The sequence below is a fragment of the Lepidochelys olivacea genome (assembly GCF_965140295.1).
Source record: "Lepidochelys olivacea isolate rLepOli2 genome assembly, chromosome: 1".
In the NCBI taxonomy this organism is placed as follows: Eukaryota; Metazoa; Chordata; order Testudines; family Cheloniidae; genus Lepidochelys; species Lepidochelys olivacea.
The window spans coordinates 304973291-304992237 of NC_140411.1; the positions used below are offsets into that span (position 1 = coordinate 304973291).

The following is an 18947-nucleotide window of genomic DNA, read 5'->3' on the forward strand; positions in this document are numbered from 1 at the left end:
GGGGTAGATGAAGAAAAGCACACTTAGCCACAGCTGCTATTTTGGGCATCTAGGAGTAGCCTATGATCTTTCTAAGTTATATGGCTGTGTTTCAGATGTTGACCACATTTCTCTAAGCATGGGTGTCAATATATATTCTGCCAGTTCCTCCAGCTGCACATCCTAACAGCCTATGTTGTCCCATTGTTGTCTAGATTAACTTGTAGCCAGTTAGTCTTCACCTAAACACCTAATTCAATGATGGAGCTGATATCCATGTGATTAAACTAGTAAGCCAGGTGATAAATGAATTGATCATGAATCTTTGACCATCTTGCCAGCATTTCCCCTCTATTCCATCTCATTAGAATTAGTCCAAAATTCTGACCCCCCTCCCGCACCAAACAATTTCAAACAACTACTGTTTTATTTTAATCTGCCACAGAAAAGTTTTTTCTTTCTTTCCTCAAATGTGAAAATTATTCCCATGTCCCATATCTGATATTACACCTGTCCAAGTCCTTGGATGTGGAAAGATTCAGCCTGTCCCAATGATATTTCTATAGGGAAAAATATTGTAAATGTAAAATCAGATATTTTGGGACCCTATGAAGCAAGAAACAGGAGTCTTATATCATTGGATAGGGAAGATTCTAGTTTCCTAATGGGGTCAATCCATCCTGTCTAGCTGTGAATGAGGCAGAGATAATCAGACTTTAAATTCAGAGAGGTTTTTTTGTGTGTATGTGTGTGTGTGTGGGGGGGTAAGCTGTTTTAGATCATCTTTAGGGGAGTTAAGAATGGAATTTATGGTAAGTAAGGTATATAAGCCTAATAAATGTTATGGACTTTCTAAAACATACCTAAGATACTTTTTCTGTAACATCCTGTGTACAAAATACATGGTACTGTGGGTTAAAGAGTTTTATCAACACTCATTTAAGATCACCTGCGTAACTCACTTGTGGTTTCATCAGCTGTGGTGAAGGTCATGCAGATAAAACCTTTGCACCACACCACGTAATTACGTTTCTACCAAATTCATGGCCGTGAAAAACATGTCACGGACTGTGAAATGAGACCTTCCCTGTGAAATCTAGCTATTGGAGGGGCAGCGGAACGGCAGGGCTGGGGGCACCTACCATTCACTGGGGTTCAGCGGCTAGTCCACCGGGCTGAGGAGGGACAGACCTTCCTTTTCCCCTGCACGGCCACTCTCGGGGTGAGATCAGACCAACCTCCAGCTGCAGGAAGCTCCACTGCTGCGCTGCTTTCAGAGTCAGGTCTGAAGGCAGTAGCCACGGAGCTTCCTGCAGCCAAGGGAGATTTCCAGAGGTGGAGTGTGTGTCTGATCTCCTGCGTGCTGCTAGGAGCGCCCCTGCCAGGGGCTCCTAACTGCTAGTCCCGGCCGGGCAGGGGTGGGACAGGACTTCCTCTTCTCCTGCATGACTGCTCTTGGGGGGAGATCAGACTCAACTTCTGGGTACCTCCCCTGGCTGCAGGAAGCTCCATGGCGGCTGCCAGCTCTGAAGGCTCCCAGCAGCATGGGGGAGAAAAGATCTACCTCCACCTCCAGGAATCTCCCCTGGCTGCAGGAAGCTCCGTGACTGCTGCCTTCAGAGCCAAGTGGGGTGGCAATCCCGTGACCCCCTCTACATCAGCTTTGCGAACCCCCCACCCCCAACCTCTTTACATATATAGTTAGTGTATGTACACCCTCTTTACTGTTTGTAAAGGCCTAACCTACTATACACGTGTTCTGGAGATATTTCCCAGCACCTTCTATCCCATAGGTCTCGTGTAAAATTCAGTTGCTTCCTGAGTGGAAGTCAAATTTAAATCAAGTGAAGTATTTGTACATCTAATGGGACAACAAATTTTATCCGTGAAGTAATGTCTTTGACATAGAGTTGCACTAGGGATGGTACTGAGCTAATGCATACATAAAATCAGTTTTTCAGAAAAATGTAATTTTCTAACCTTAAAATGGATACACATGTAGCAAGTAGGCTGGAAAAGATGTATCAGTAATTCCCATTTTACCAATTTTCACTTTGGAGGTTGTTGATCTTCATGGCCGTGATTTCAGTCCTGGGTTCAACCAGCAGATTTTGACTATCTCTACTAGCTATCTGGAAGAGGATGAGCCACAAAGCTATAAGGGGGGACCTCAATTTTCTTTCCTCTTGTGAAATGGGGTCATGGTATGAAAAAGGCTGAGAACCAATGATTTAAATAATTGGGAATAAAAGTACACAGTAGACACATGGTTGTGCACTGTTATACTAACATGCTGCTTCTCTCTTTTTGTTGTTGTGTTTTTGTTGGGGACAATATTTCCCAGTATTTTTAATTTTTTGTATTTCATAGGGTTCATTCTGGGAAATGGTGTAATGCAACATCATGTCCCCTAATTTAATGTGTGCAGAGTGCATTTCACCAAACTTTTGTGCAGAGGCGATCTTTGCTGAGATTTCAGCTCTTATACATGCACATTAATTATTTGTATTATAGTAGAGACTAGAGGCTTCAACAGAGATCAGGCTCCTGTTGTGCTAGGTGTTGTGGAAACACATGGTAAAGGACAATCACTGTCCTAAAAAGGACAGCTGCTGAATAATGGATTTTTGGTTCACTAGTAATTCTGGGGAAAAAAAGTTGTTATGTTTTGGGTCAAACCATTTTTTTTAAGCAAATCAAAAAGTAGAAAAAACATCAGGTCAGGTTGAAACAAAATGTTTTGTTTCTTCCCAACTCTGAATTTCTTTATTTTGATTTGAGGCATTTTGACAAAAGGAAAAGAGGAATAGCTTCACTCAACAGTGCCAAACCAACCTGATCTCCTTGCCAAACCAACCTGATTTCTTTCTTTGAGAAAGTAACAGATTTTTTAGACAAAGGAAACACAATGGATCTCATTTACCTGGATTTTAGTAAGGCATTTGATACCGTGCCACATGGGGAATTATTAGTTAAATCGGATAAGATGGGGATCAATAGGAAAATTGAAAGGTGGATAAGGAATTGGTTAAAGGGGAGACTACAACGGGTCCTACTGAAAGGTGAACTGTCAGGCTGGAGGGAGGTTACCAGTGGAGTTCCTCAAGGATCGGTTTTGGGACCAATCTTATTTAATCTTTTTATTACTGACCTTGGCACAAAAAGTGGGAGTGTGCTAATAAAGTTTGCAGATGATACAAAGCTGGGAGGTATTGCCAATTTAGAGAAGGCCAGGGATACCCTACAGGAGGATCTGGATGACTTTGTAAACTGGAGTAATAGTAATAGGATGAAATTTAATAGTGAGAAGTGTAAGGTCATGCATTTAGGGATTAATAACAAGAATTTTAGTTATAAGCTAGGGACGCATCAATTAGACGTAACGGAGGAGGAAAAGGACCTTGGAGTATTGGTTGATCATAGGATGACTATGAGCCGCCAATGTGATATGGCTGTGAAAAAAGCTAATGCGGTCTTGGGATGCATCAGGAGAGGTATTTCCAGTAGGGATAAGGAGGTTTTAGGACCGTTATACAAGGCACTGGTGAGACCTCACCTGGAATACTGTGTGCAGTTCTGGTCTCCCATGTTTAAGAAAGATGAATTCAAACTGGAACAGGTACAGAGAAGAGCTACTAGGACGATCCAAGGAATGGAAAACTTGTCTTATGAAAGGAGACTCAGGGAGCTTGGCTTGTTTAGCCTAACTAAAAGAAGGTTGAGGGGAGATATGATTGCTCTCTATAAATATATCAGAGGGATAAATACCAGAGAGGGAGAGGAATTATTTAAGCTCAGTACCAATGTGGACACAAGAAGAAATGGATATAAACTGGCCACTAGGAAATTTAGAGTAGAAATTAGATGAAGGTTTTTAACCATCAGAGGAGTGAAGTTTTGGAATAGCCTTCCAAGAGAAGCAGTGGGGGCAAAAGATCTATCTGGCTTTAAGATTAAACTTGATAAGTTTATGGAGGAGATGGTATGATGGGGCAACATGGTTTTGGTAATTAAATATTCATGGTAAATAGGCCCAATGGCCTGTGATGGGCTATTAGATGGGGTGAGATCCGAGTTACCCAGGAAAGAATTTTCTGTAGTATCTGGCTGATGAATCTTGCCCATATGCTCAGGGTTTAGCTGATTGCCATATTTGGGGTCTGGAAGGAATTTTCCTCCATGGCAGATTGGAAGAGGCCCTGGAGGTTTTTCGCCTTCGTCTGTAGCGTGGGGCACGGGTCACTTGCTGGAGGATTCTCTGCTCCTTGAAGTCTTTAAACTATGATTTGAGGACTTCAGTAGCACAGGTGTGAGGTTTTTTTTGTAGGAGTAGTGGGTGAAATTCTGTGGCCTGCGTTGTGCAGGAGGTCAGACTAGATGATCATAATGGTCCCTTCTGACCTAAATATCTAAGAAAAAAAAACAGTGGAAGGAGCGCCCCCCTTATAACCTGGAGGAAGATGAAGAAGCCATTGTCTCCCTTATAACGTTTAGCCCAGTGATTAGGGAACTCACCTGGGATGTGGGAGACCGAGGTTCAATTCTCTTCTGTCTGATGTGGAGAAAAGATCTGTACTTAGGTCTCCCACATTGTAGGAGAGTGCCCTGACCACTGGGCTATGGGGCAATTTTCTCACAGTCTCCCCTGTTGAAGCTATTCCACTTCTTATGAATAACTGAATATTCATTGGAGCAGAGCCCTGAACTAGGTTCTCTCATATCGTAGGTGAGTGCCTCCCCTGGCTATCGGATCATTCTCACGCTCTTTCCCTGGCTATTCATTGCCAGTCATAGAGGCAATTCACAGTTAAGAATAAACTATTTGCCAAAAATATTTCACCCAACTCTACTGAAAAGTTTACATTCTAAATAGACAAGTATACAAAATTTTGAAGTGGAAACAGAGGAACACGTAGGAGAAGGAACTTGCCTAAAGTCAGACAGCAGGTCAGTGGAGCCAAGAATGGATCCCCCATCTTCTGTCTCCCCATCTGGTACACTGTCCACAGAGCCATACTGCTTCTCAAATTCAGCTTCTTGAGTTAAAGGGTAAAACACCATTAACAGTCATTAGTTGTAACAGGACTTACTGTCTATCTTCTTTTGAAGGTCTCCATCCACTAGAGGGAGTGACTATTACACTGTACATATTGTGACCCAGTATGTTAAGCTGGCAAAGAACAAAAATACCTTTATAAGGCTAAATTCCCCACTGCAATGTGTAGAAAGAACAGTGATAAATATAGATAGGTATAGACTTGTAGGAAGCTTTTAGACCTTTTTTTTTTTTTACATGAAAGTCAGGTGTTATTTCATGGAGTTGCAAGAGGGACTTCTGCAGGTGCATACTGATATCTAAGCAAAGTTTCTTTTTGTTGATATAAGCTTTTTCTTCACATAAAGTAGAGATGTGTTAGATATGGAAACATTCAGTTCACTAGCACAAAGAGGTGTGTTTTTCCATGCACAATGTAATTTGCTTCTGCTATTATGCAGAATAGTGTGAAGGACCTGGTATATTCCTCTGAAAAATCTGGTATAGAGAGAATTAATTAACGTGGGTTTTCCTATAAATGACATGCCATTTTATGATAGCAAAAAGTTTTTGTTCCTGATATCAATCATTCACTCTCTGCCAGTTCAGAAGGCTTCCCTGAAGGACTATACATTGATCTGCACATACCCCAAATACAGCAAAAACATAGCTGTATTCTGGAGATTAAAGCGAAAAAGATGTGTTTAACAATAAGAAGAAATATTAAAATACAAAATACAAAATCACCTGCACATCTACCAATGTGATATATGCCATCATGTGCCAGCAATGCCCCTCTGCCATGTACATTGGCCAAACCGGACAGTCTCTACGTAAAAGAATAAATGGACACAAATCAGACATCAAGAATTATAACATTCAAAAACGAGTCGGAGAACACTTCAACCTCCCTGGACACTCAATTACAGACCTAAAAGTCGCAATTATTCAACAAAAAAAACAGACTCCAATGAGAAACTACAGAGCTGAAAATAATTTGCAAACTGGACACCATTAAATGAGGCTTGAATAAAGACTGGGGGTGGATGAGTCATTACACAAACTAAAAACAATTTCCCCATGCTAATTTTCCCCCTACTGTTACTCACACCTTCTTGTCAACTGTTTGAAATGGGCCATCCTGATTATCACTACAAAAGTTTTTTTCTCCTGCTGATAATAGTCCACCTTAATCGATTACTCTCATTAGCGTTGGTATGGCAACCCCCATTTTTCATGTTCTCCGTATGTGTGTGTGTGTGTGTGTGTGTATATATCTATATCTTCCTACTGTGTTTTGCACTGCATGCATCTGACAAAGTGGGCTTTAGCCCACGAAAGCTTATGCTCAAATAAATTTGTTAGTCTCTAAGATGCCACGAGTACTCCTTGTTCTTTTTGCTAGTTTTTAAGGTTTGCTTAGCAAGGAAACTTGGGATACACAAAAGCTGACCAGCATTTGGGTAAGAGTTGAACCATATTGGAAATTCATTAGGTGAGACCATGGACTCTAAAAGATGAAATCTGCTGGGGACTTGAGACAGAGATTGGACATATGGCCCTCTTTTTCAGCTACTTTTACATGGTTGGCTTGGGAGAATGGAGCCTGGGAAAATGTTGTTACTTTGTTTCCTCATTTTGTTATTTTATGTGGTCCAACTATTTGGATTAGATAGGTTTGCTGCCTGCCTTCTGGGTTCAAAACTAATTGAGTTTGTTAGCGTGCTGTAAACTAAACGGCAATGGGATGGAAGGAAAATTTCTATGAAACTCAAAAGAATCAATTGTGTACTTCCAATCTGAAATTACCATTGGCCTGACTCCCTAATGCCCTTCAGCTTGAGTAGTCAGTTACACCAGTGTAAAGTTGGTGTAAAATGCTACCCATTTTGTACCCGTTTTTCATGATGAAAATGATTATATAAGACATAGGCAACAGAGAACCAGACACTACAATTTTGTGTAACAGAAGGGGAGCATGAAGAATAGCAAGAATATTTATTAGTGATGGGCAACTCTAAATATAGGAGGTTGGTTTGGATGAGCACCAAAACCTCAGGTACTTATCTGAACCTATCTAAACTATTATGAATTTCTTGGTACTGTAAAATGAGAATATATGTTTGGCTCCTGAGGCTATGTTTAGCTTATAATGAATCCTAACCATGAAGTAGGTGACTGATTTGCATGTTTTTAAATGCTTGATGTAGGAAGATGATATATAAATCAAATGGTTCACACCCCCCGCCCCACCAAATATACTGTATACGTATATAAATATATTTTTCAGTAAATACACTGAATTGTGTTTAAAATAAATCATTGTAGTCACCTGATACAGGACCCAAAGTGACAGACTTACACCTTTCTCTATTCCTTTCCCCTTGATAACTTAAAGGCTGAAGAAACTTCATCCTTATCTGCTGGAGAAGTGAAAGACGCTCCTTGGAGAAAGAGCCAGTGTAAGCAGAAAGACAAAGACTACTCCTTCCTCAACACAGGGAGGTGAAGAAGGGACCCCAAGGAGATGTAAGTAATTTATAATGTATCTGTGGCTCCGACTGATTCTAATGTGATATTGTATGCTATGCATGCTACAATACTATTGACTGGTATTGTTTAAAAAGCAAAATAGAGCATTGGAAAATGCTGTAGTGGTTGCAGAAAGTTTGAAAGTGTGTGCCCTTGTGGATGTGATAGTCAGCTCCAGAATATTAGTTTTTTCTCTCCTATTAAGTGGTACAATTTTTTGTTTTTGTGAAAATTGTGCACTGGCAATAAAAATCAGAAGCACACTTTTTTACCACTTTATAACTTTAAATCTTTGTCTCTTTTTTTAAAAAAAAGAGAAGAAGCATGTTTTTGTGCTAGTGAATGGTAGTACCAGTCTTGGAGATCAGACGCTGTTGGGCAGTGTGAAGTAAAGGAACACTTCTCTTTTTACTTTGCTGGGTGATCATTGATGCTGAAATCTTAATCTCATTCAGAGCTCTGATGTACTGCACGGTTCGTAATTTTGGTTATAGATTCTAATGCTTTGTTACTGTTTCCTGTTGAGCATTTCACATTATGGAAAAAGAGTTTTTTTACAATGTTCATTCTAAATTCCAACCACAATAGGAAATATTCCAAACCAATAGGAAGTAAAGAGTTGTCTTTTAACTTCTTGTACTAAAGGTTACGAGGAACACGATGTATTTAAATTATCTATTGCTATTTTTGAAAGCTTAAAAAATGTTATCCTGACTTTTGTCTGGCACCAAGAATTAGACCTGGATTAGATGATATCACGTTAATGCTGTCATTGGAGTAAATGACATGTGCAAAGACATTCTTTCCCTCCCCAGGAAAGTATAGCATAGAGTAAGCTTTTCTGAGTGAGTGTTTGTTTGTTTTGGAGAGGTGGGAGAAGTAGGAGGAGGCAGGGCTTTGCACACCATTTCATTTTGTGCCAATTTTATAATGGTTTTCTCCCCATCTCCCTTCCTCTTTCATTTCATTTACCCTCTCAGTACAGATTTTGCCTCTGATTTTGGCTGCAATGCTAGTAGCTGTCTGTAAAAGTTATGAGAGCTTAAAACATTATTCATTTTTATTTTGTAAGTGCTGATGATATGCTATGCTCGGCACATATAGCATGAAAGCCCATTGAAGTCAGTGAAAAGACTCCTTTTGACTTCAGTAGATTTTAGGTCAAGACAATAATTAAAAGGAAATTCAGAAACATAACCTAGATTTAGTTGTTAAAAATGAACACTTTTTTCTTTTGAGTGTGAAAGGGATGGTATGACTAAATTATTATCCTATATATATATAAGAGAAAGAAGTAGGCAAAAATACCCTGGGCCTGATGAATTGACCCTAGGATACTTAAGGAACTAGCCAAAGCAAACTTGGAACCATTAGTGATTATCTTCAAGAACTAATGGAGGATGAGTGAGGTTCCAGAATACTGAAGAAGGGCAAATACAGTACCTGTCTTTAAAAAGGAGAACAAAGAGGACTAGGTGAATTATAGACCAGCCAGCCAAAGTACTACACTCAAGAAGGAAAAATCAGATGTATAAATACAAAATGGGAATCGCTGGCTGGACGGTAGTACTACAGAAAAGGATTTGGGACATGCAGTGTTGCAAACAGAATATGACCCATAATGTGATCTCATTCTGGCATGTGTTAACAGGAGTGTTCTATAAAAGATGCAGGAGGTAATTGTTCCACTCTATTTGGCACCGCTAAGGCCTCAACTGGAGTACTGGGGCCTGCTCTAGGTGCCATGCTTTAATAAAAAGGTGGACAAATTGGAGAGAGTCTAGAAGAGAGCAACAAAAATGATAATAGGTTTAGAAAACAAGACCTATGAGGAAAGGTTAAAAGATGTGGCATGTTTAGTCTTGAGAAAAGATGATTGAAGGAGACCTGATAACAGTCTTCAAATATATTAAGGGCTATTATAAAGTGGACTGTGATCAGTTGTTCTCCATGCCCACTAGGAGAGGTAGGACAAAGTGTTATCAGCTTAATCTGCAGTAAGGGAGATTTAGGTTAGATATTAGGAAAAGCCTTCTAACTATAAGGTACTTAAAACCTGGAATAGACTTCCAAGGGAGGTTGTGGAATCCCCGTCACTGGAGGTTTTGCAGGCAGGTTAGACAAACACCTCTCAGGGATGGTTGAAGTATAGTTGGTCCTGCTTCAACATTGAGGATGGACTACAATGACCTATTGAGGTCCCTTCCATCTCTACATTTCTATGATTTTATGAACAAATCATTAATAGGAGCAAGCACTCACCTTATGAAACAAAGTGTATGACTTTTATTATGAGCAGAGCTGGTAGAAAACCTATTGTTAAGGTTACCTTACACTTTCAACTATAAGACCCTGTTTTCAGTGCTCATAACTTTGCCAAACTTTACCTATCCAGGCTGAAGTTCTCCATGTTGGGTGTCTCCTCAGGCTGAACTGTTTTTTTGAAAATTTTAGCAAGAATGGTTCTGCCATTTCTGACAATTGTTAGGGAAAAATTTGTTGTTTTGCCTTTTAAAAAAAGTCTTTCAACTGTTTGCTTTGGGATGGAGACTTGAAATTTGATCTTGGGTCACCATTGGATCAGGGATGTGCCTTTTGCCATTCCTGTGAAAATCCATCCTAATTTGCCTTAATTATAAGCCTCTGTAAATTGCCATTTGTACATGCAAAGTAGAGGCGGGTTAGAGTTTGTCAGCAAGATTTTCAAAACTTTCTTTGTGTACTGAGGCTGTTGTCATGGATTCAGAGATTCTAAGACCAGAAGTGACCATTATGATTGTCTAGTCTGACCTCCTGTGGCCATAGGACTTCCACAAAGTAATTCCTAGAGCAAGTCTGTAGGACCCTAGTCTCATTTGATACATAAATTAGGAATTGTATAATGAATGAGGACGGGGAGAAAGGATGGTCTTGTGGTTTAGTAATTGAGTGCTACCCTGCAGAACTGGATTCTATCTCTGTCTCTGCCACAGGCCTTCCTTGTGCTCTGAACCAAGAGTATAAGGGGCGATGCAGACAGTTGCCTCTCCAGTTCCTTCTTACCACTGCAGGGCCCAAGTCAGAATTCTCTATGTCCACAGATACCTCCTTGTTTCTTCATCTTCTTCAGAACCTGTTTAAATACCATGTATTAATCACCCACATGTGGAATGCACATAGGAACTAGCACTCGAAGAAGAAATGGAGGTTTCTTACCTGAAACTGGATATTCTTCTAGATATGTGATCCATATCCATTACTCATCCTCCTTCCCCTCTGCTTCATGTCCTTATGATTCATGGTTAGAGAGGAACTGGAGAGATGTCAGTCTGCACTTCCCTTTGTACTCTGTTTCAGAGCATGAGGAGGGCAAGTATGCAGGTGCAGACTAAAGGACATTGCTTACTGGAAATCTATCTCAGCCACATGGTGCACATGCAGACCCACATGTGGAATACACAGAAGGTCCACACATCTCAAAGAACCTCCAGTTACTGGTAAAGGACCTCCTGTCGCACTGCTTGGTATCACTGTGGGTTCCACTTCAGGGCAGACTGTTTAATAATATTGAAGTTAACCCAGTGCCAGCTATGGTTGTAATGCTAAGGCGTTACACCAGCTAATCACACTGCTGATTAATTCACTAGGCTTTTGCCTGTCTCATTATAGAGTTTAAACAGTCCCCTGGGAAACCCCTGTCCCATTTGACACCAAGTAAGTGGACCCCTGTGATATTAGGCTCTTTTCATTGTAATGTCACAAAGTCAAAGTTCCTCTGTTCCAAAATGACCAAACACATGCCACAGGTCAATTCCTCCTTAGATCTCCCTCGTGTATCAAATAAGACAACGGTCAGTCTGATACTGTAATAATCATATGTAGGCTTTATTAATTAAATGATAATAAAGCAAGCGATATTTACACAATACTAAGAATAGTAAAGACACAGACAGACAAAGACATAAACTTTGGTTACTATCTTATAAAACTTCTGTTCAACATAACAGAGTTTTATAGGTTCAGCTTCTCAGGTTTATCCCAGCTGTGATGGCTAGGGGTCTTTTACCTGGCAGACAAAGTCCTTGCCTCTTAGGGTCCAGTCTGATTAAAAAGAACCTTGTTTCCTTCCACTTGGCAGCTTTTATCTGAAAATCCTGCCAGATGATCGTTCTGACTCCAGGGCTCACAGATGCAAAGATGGTAGTCAGGGGTCCAGGAGGTAATTATTTGGTGAAGTCCACCTGTGTGACTTATCCATGGGATGGAAGCTTCCCCTTCTCCTTTGTCCTGTAAACTGATTTCTACCTGCTGTATTGAGAATCGAGGCTACCCATTCAGTGAGCACTGTCTATCTTAGGCACTGAATGAGAGAGAGATTTTTATGGAAAAATACTGTATGATCATTTAAAGACAGCTTATGCACATGGGGGCTGAGTTCGGGTAGCACAGGCATTTCATAACTTTTGAGAGCTTGAGTTTGCAACCTTAATATTCTTGTAAAATACAATTGTATGTAGGGTATCTTTGTACTTTGGCAGCTCTTTGGGTGGTGCCTTGATGCCAGGTAACACCCCTACTGTATTAATTAAGAAGTAATAATAGCAGTGTATTACTGCACCCATATATGATGATGGCCAAAATTTTCGAATGGGTGCTTATGGGAACTGCAGGTACTTAGCACTTTTGAAAATCAGGTCACTTATCTGAGTAAGTAGAGTAAATGATCCTAGAACATTTGCCAACTAAATGGCCTAATTGAGTCCTTTTTCACTGCAACACAGGGCCTCTTTGTGTATTGTGAGGTGTTCACTCATGAGGTATTCATTTTTTAGTCCCTTCTGTTTTCAGATGCCTTAACAAGGCCTCTTTCAACACAATGACTGAGAGTTTACCATGTAAGGTAGGGATATCCTATTTAGATTGCTTTTGACATAGATGCTCTTCTATGAGGCTGTGTTGTAATATAAAGTTATGCTGTTATATATCCCCTGCTCTTTTTGAAATGTGCTTTGGGATTTTTAAATTCCTTTTAGGCAGTGGATCTTGATTTTAGGTTCTCCGGGTATTCAGCTTCACCATTTCTTCCATCTATCATCTATCGCTCCAGTTTACCTTTAGGGTATGAAGCCAAGTCATGGTGTGGGACTTGAATATGTGACCTATCTCAGAGGCAAAAATGTTACCATTGTCATTGACACAGACAATAACATTTCTTTCATTTGAGTGAATAAACAGAATTCTTTTTGGAATTGATAATTTATTTCCTCGTCTGTGTGTGCTGATGGTAATGCATTTTCCATGTTGAAGAAATGTTTAATGTTAATCATCAGCAAAATGTCCTTTCAAATAGCATTTTAACATTAGTAATGAAGTGAATATTGCTATGAAATGTACTAATTTGTTTTTCCCCCTGTATTTTTGAGCTTTACAGGCCGAGAAATGGAAATATTTTAATTTGTTATCTTCATACTATACTTTTTTATAGGAAGGAAAAGGAAATGAATGAGTAAGAAAAAGATGCCTTTATTTTAAAGTAGATTTTACATTTTTTTGTCCAATATTGTACGACGCAAAAGACGTTACATTAAAAAAAAATTCTGCTGCTAGTAGCTCGCTTTTACAAAAATATTATTTGTAGGCTACATATTTAAATGGAAGTGACTAGACTGCATGTTTTCAGGTTGTTTGAAAATAAATAAAGAGCAGTTTGACACCTTATTGGGTAATGATTATATAGTGCTTGACATTAAATCAGTGTTTACTAACAATTACAATTATCATCGAATGTTAGATTTTTTCCCTGTAATTAAAATGATGGCAAATGTTGCCTTTTTAATGGCAACTACTGTATTTAACTTATGATGATGGCATACGGACTTCATTGTTTTGCTCTTTTGCCAGTTTTAGTTTCTGTAATTCTGTGTTGTGTGATCATAATAGGTCTATAAAGGCTAGAGGGAATGTGTATTAAGCAATTTTCTGCCTAGGGGTTGTACATATGTTGCTTAATACACATTCCCTCTAGCCATAGAGATTGTATGTGCGTATGACACAATTGTAGTATAATTTTGTAATTCAATATCTTTTATTTATAATTTGCCTGTTTTCATTTATTAAAACTATTAATTTGGACAGCTGGATTTACTCCGATACTGTATTTCTCCATGTAAATGGGCTAATCAGAACATGTGTGTACTATTTTGAGTTTCTCACTTGGAACACTACTCTTGCATGGGGGATCACAAGCTGTCAGCCTCCACCCCAAACCCCACTTCACCTCCAGCATTTATAATAGTGTTAAATATTTAAATAAGCATTTTTAATTTATAAGGGGCGTCGCACTAAGAGGCTTCTGTGTGAAAGGGGTCACCAGTACAAAAGTTTGAGAACCACTGGCCTAGGCACACAATTTCCCTTTGCTCTGGCTTACCATATTTACTGGTATCACTAAAATAACAAGATGCCAATGCAAAGCAAAGCCACAATAAGTTTTTTATTTCAGGAATCTTTGCCCAACCTGAAGTAAGGATTCGCCATCAAAGGAATATTTGGTATTGTTCATTGTCACCTACTCCAAAGCAAAGTCAGCCTGTGGGCTATCCTCAAATGAGGGAAATGCCCCCATGTTAATAATTCCTAGACAAGTACTTTCTTTTTATTAGCATGCCCTTTGGCACGATAGTGCCTATCAATACTTAGATCTTAGAAGTGGTGAACCATGTGCTATAAACATGATCATAACATTTCCCCAGAAACAATGCTGTGATCATTATCCCAAAGCTTTCTGGCTCAGATCCCCACCTGATGTAAATAAATGCAGATCCACTGAAGCTGGCCCTCTGTTTAAAATTGAGTTCTTTGATTTGTATAAGTAGGGGCATAGCGAGCAGATCGAGGGACGTGATCGTTCCCCTCTATTCGACATTGGTGAGGCCTCATCTGGAGTACTGTGTCCAGTTTTGGGCCCCACACTTCAAGAAGGATGTGGATAAATTGGAGAAAGTCCAGCGAAGGGCAACAAAAATGATTAGGGGACTGGAACACATGAGTTATGAGGAGAGGCTGAGGGAGCTGGGATTGTTTAGCCTGCAGAAGAGAAGAATGAGGGGGGATTTGATAGCTGCTTTCAACTACCTGAAAGGGGGTTCCAAAGAGGATGGCTCTAGACTGTTCTCAATGGTAGCAGATGACAGAACGAGGAGTAATGGTCTCAAGTTGCAGTGGGGGAGGTTTAGATTGGATATTAGGAAAAACTTTTTCACTAAGAGGGTGGTGAAACACTGGAATGCGTTACCTAGGGAGGTGGTAGAATCTCCTTCCTTAGAGGTTTTTAAGGTCAGGCTTGACAAAGCCCTGGCTGGGATGATTTAACTGGGAATTGGTCCTGCTTTGAGCAGGAAGTTGGACTAGATGACCTTCTGGGGTCCCTTCCAACCCTGATATTCTATGATTCTATGATTCTATGATTTTATGGGCTTCCCCTACCCCCCCATTTGGAGAACTTTGAGTTGATATATAGGGTTGTTTTCCACCCTCCACTAGTTTAAGGATGCTCAACTTTGAAAGGCATCATCTGTGCTATCACAACAGCCTATCAGAGAGAGCCTAGTTTTGAAAATTGTAAAACTCCAGTTCCGCCAAACTGCTTCTGAACAGTATGTGATGGGTTAGTGTATATACGTGTCGGTATCAATTTTCTGTTTTGTTAAAGTGTTAGCCAATGCATCTGCTACAGATATGTTATATATCTCTCTTTTGTTCTCTCCCCCCACCCACATTAATAACCATTATTCGAAATATCCCATAACAGTACAACTTGGGATTTGGCAAAGGCAGATAGGAAAACCATCAAAATCAAGTTATGTAAGTACAGGTAGGGAGTGCCTTTATGGCCCAGCTAGTTTTTAGAATGCTGTGCTTGAAAACAGAGATAAGAGGGGTACACCATAATACCTGGAAAAAAAGGTGATTGGGAGATTTTAGTCTTGCTTGACATATACAGTGCCTTTTACGTGTAAAGAGGTCTGGTATCAATACAAGGGATTTGGGAGGGGGCGCGGGCGTGTATTTTGGACCACACCTTCTGTGTAAGATGAACTGAACATGCTGCGAGAACCCGGTTCCTAGAAGGATTGGTGATGCATTAACTCTTTCTTCCCTGTACCATACTGTTTTGTCTACAGACAATACATTGTCTGAGTGGGGCTATTTGGTCTCTTGAACATTATTAATATCGAACTGCAAGTGTAGTCAAAATCAATTTGCTATACATTTTAATCCATAAATACCTTTTTGAGTGGAAACCGCTCTGTGCCTTCACTGTTGTCTTTTTAGCTCCAGTGTGGACTGAGATTCCAGCGTGTGTTAGCTGAGGGCTAAACAGTGCAAAACAATCAAGCCTAGTTAATCCATGGGTCTCCCATTCAAATGGAAGCCCCTTAAGTCAATGAGTTATTTGCTGCCCAAGGGACCAGTTCATCCAAGGTGGATATGTAACCAAGCGATTGATCACCCGATGAGAAACTTCAAGCCACAGAGGAGAGTCATCTCATGAGGGTGCGTGAGACTCAAACTTTATAAAAGGAGGGCTGTCTCACTGACCAGGTCCAGAGAGAGAGGTGACCAGGATCAGAAGGCAAAGCTGGGCAGGAGAAGGAGGAGAAGAGGGTCCTGGGACCCTGAAAGCATAGGTGCTGGAACTAAGGGTGCTGCAGTACTCCCTGGCTTGAAGTGCTTTCCATTATATACAGGGGTTACAGTTTGGTTCAATGGCTCTCAGCACCCCCACTATACAAATTGTTCCTGTACCCCTCCCTGAAAGCACATTGGCCAAAACCCAAAGGGCTCTGAGTTGTAAGGAAACTGAACCAGGGATTTGCATGTAGGATTTTGTTTTTTCCTTGGATCTGATTATCTGTGAGTAAAGTTTGATAGGGTTAGAAATTCCTTTGCAAAGTCTGTATTGCCCTGGCTTTCATTGTCACATAGTCCCAAAAGGGGAAAACAATAATTTGGAAGGTACAGAGATTTGGTGGAATTGTGGCAACCGCTAGTGGGGAGGGTTGGGGGAGCCGGCATTAGTTTCAGAGCCTAAGCAATTGGACTATGAAGCTTCATCTCTCAGGGAGGGGTCTGAGGCAGGATATATGCCCAGAAGTCCAGAACCAGAGACAGTGCTTAGACCGTGCTCAGACCCATCAAGCCAAGAGCATGTGGGCCCTTAGATCTATCCACATGTACAGAAACCTGCTCAGTGTCCACCAGGGGAACCTAATTCAGGATTATAACACAGTAAATAGGGCAGATGTAGGGCTTCTGTATTATAAAAATTGCAGGTAAGGAAACTAATTTATCATATATTGAAGCAGTTCCCATCTCTCTGAGTAACAAAGTTTCCAGAGCACTGTCAGCTTGACTCAAAATTTGAAGTCAAATTTCTGTCTGGGCAGAAAGTGAAAGATGTTTTACCCATTGTCCCAAGTAATAAGAGGCTATTTTACAGAGGCTGACAGTATCTCAAATACTAGATATTTTACTCCTAAAATTATGCATGTACTCATTTATAATCCTTGTTTTTAAGTATAATTCTTATAGGGAAGGGAAGAGATGAGACACATGACAAGGGAAAACTACTTATCTGTAATTTGCTTTGTTATAGTTCCCTCTTTCTCATCCTACTTAAAGTGGATGGGAAAGTGGGTGATTGGCAATCCAGATTGGGTTGGGACACTGACAGTCTTCCTCCCTTTCTGCTTCCTGATAGGTGGAATCATGTTAGTGTAATGTGAGATAATTTTCCTTCAAGATGGGGAAAAGAAGGAGAACATGGCAAACTGAATTATTGGTAAAAAAATTTTCTTCTATAGGTGGAGGTCAGATAAAGAGGCACCTTTTAGAAGATTGGATGTCAAGGCACTTCACAAAAGTCATGATTTTATAGACTGATCTCATGCTACGTTTCATTGTAGGGGCCCGGCATTGAGCCAGCAAGTAGCTGGAATATGGTATGGAACATGCATTTTATAACTGAATGGAGTAGTCTTCATATATCAATAAACCTTTTGTAGGATTACTGTCTGTTGATAAACAGCTTCAATGTTATGCTCCAGAGTAAGAAATCTTTGAATAGTAGTGAAGGGATTTTTTTGTGTGGGATCCTTTGGGACATAAGGTACTACATATCTAATAATAGTATGTTGCACTTCATTAGAGGATTTCAAGGTACTTTATAAACATTAATGAATTAAGTATCACAATTTAATGAAGTGTGGAGTGCCACTAAGACTGCTTAAGTCATTAGCTGTGTTGCAGCAGAGGAATGAAATCTCCTTTGCAGTATTTTATGTCACCTGTCTGTGTTAGATGTGAAGAAATCAAAGCACAGAGAAATTAAGTGACTTGGTGAAGCACTAACTGCAGAACCTAGGGGACTGATCCAACTTCTGTCAAAGTCAATGGAAAGGCATTAATTTCAGTAGTAGCTGGATCACACTTCTAGGTAACTTGATTCCTAGTCCCATCCTTTAGCCATAGTATCTCTCTCCATTAACCATGCAAAGAACATGGCCAGTGCTAGAGCTCTCAAGGGCCTGATTTCCTCTCTAGGAAGAAAATAGTACTGCTGAGTACTTTCAATAAAAGGAAGTTAATTCTAGATATCCAGATTAATTTTCATGTACCACTCACCACTGTAGAATTTGAAATACAATATAATTTTATGGACAATAACACAAGTTGTTATTTTGCTAATGTAATGCATTTGGTAGATGCATATATATAGCGTAGCATTCTCATATTGTTTTGGATTTGCTATTATGCATATAATTGGACTAAACATCCTATTTGTATGGGGGAATCCATTCTTAAATTCATTTTGATTAGCATTATGGGTTACAAGTAAACACAAACAGCTCTTCAGGGAAAGAACTATTTACAAAAGATGGCAGTTTCACTAATACCGTGGTTAAGAAGTGTAAGAGCAGAAGCCATCTGTTTTGTGGAAGCCTAGACTAATTAAATAGTTATCACCAACAATGCTATTTAGGGCTTCTTAAATGTTTCTATATAGAAAAAATAGATGGGCTTGATAAGGGAACTGTAAAAAGGGCTTAGTTTTTTAACACTATAGTATTGGTGCCTTGTGAAGTCTCTCTATTCTAAGTTAAAAGAAAAGGAGTACTTGTGGCACCTTAGAGACTAACCAATTTATTTGAGCATGAGCTTTCGTGAGCTACAGCTCACTTCATCGGATCCAATGAAGTGAGCTGTAGCTCACGAAAGCTCATGCTCACATAAATTGGTTAGTCTCTAAGGTGCCACAAGTACTCCTTTTCTTTTTGCGAATACAGACTAACACGGCTGTTACTCTGAAATCTATTCTAAGTTGTCTCAAATAGCCACCCTACCATTTAAGAGTTATTAG

At 39.9% G+C, this 18947-nt stretch overlaps 1 protein-coding gene across 6 annotated transcripts in view; it reads left to right on the top strand.

The window, feature by feature from the left end:
- Window positions 1-18947, top strand: part of FOXP2 (forkhead box P2) — a gene marked incomplete at its 3' end in the record, with an annotated part of 555064 nt that overhangs the window by 68489 nt on the left and 467628 nt on the right. For all 6 annotated transcript variants that reach the window (XM_084616819.1, XM_084616818.1, XM_084616823.1 and 3 more), the window contains exon 2: window positions 7413-7543. The remainder of the gene's footprint in view (window positions 1-7412; window positions 7544-18947) is intronic.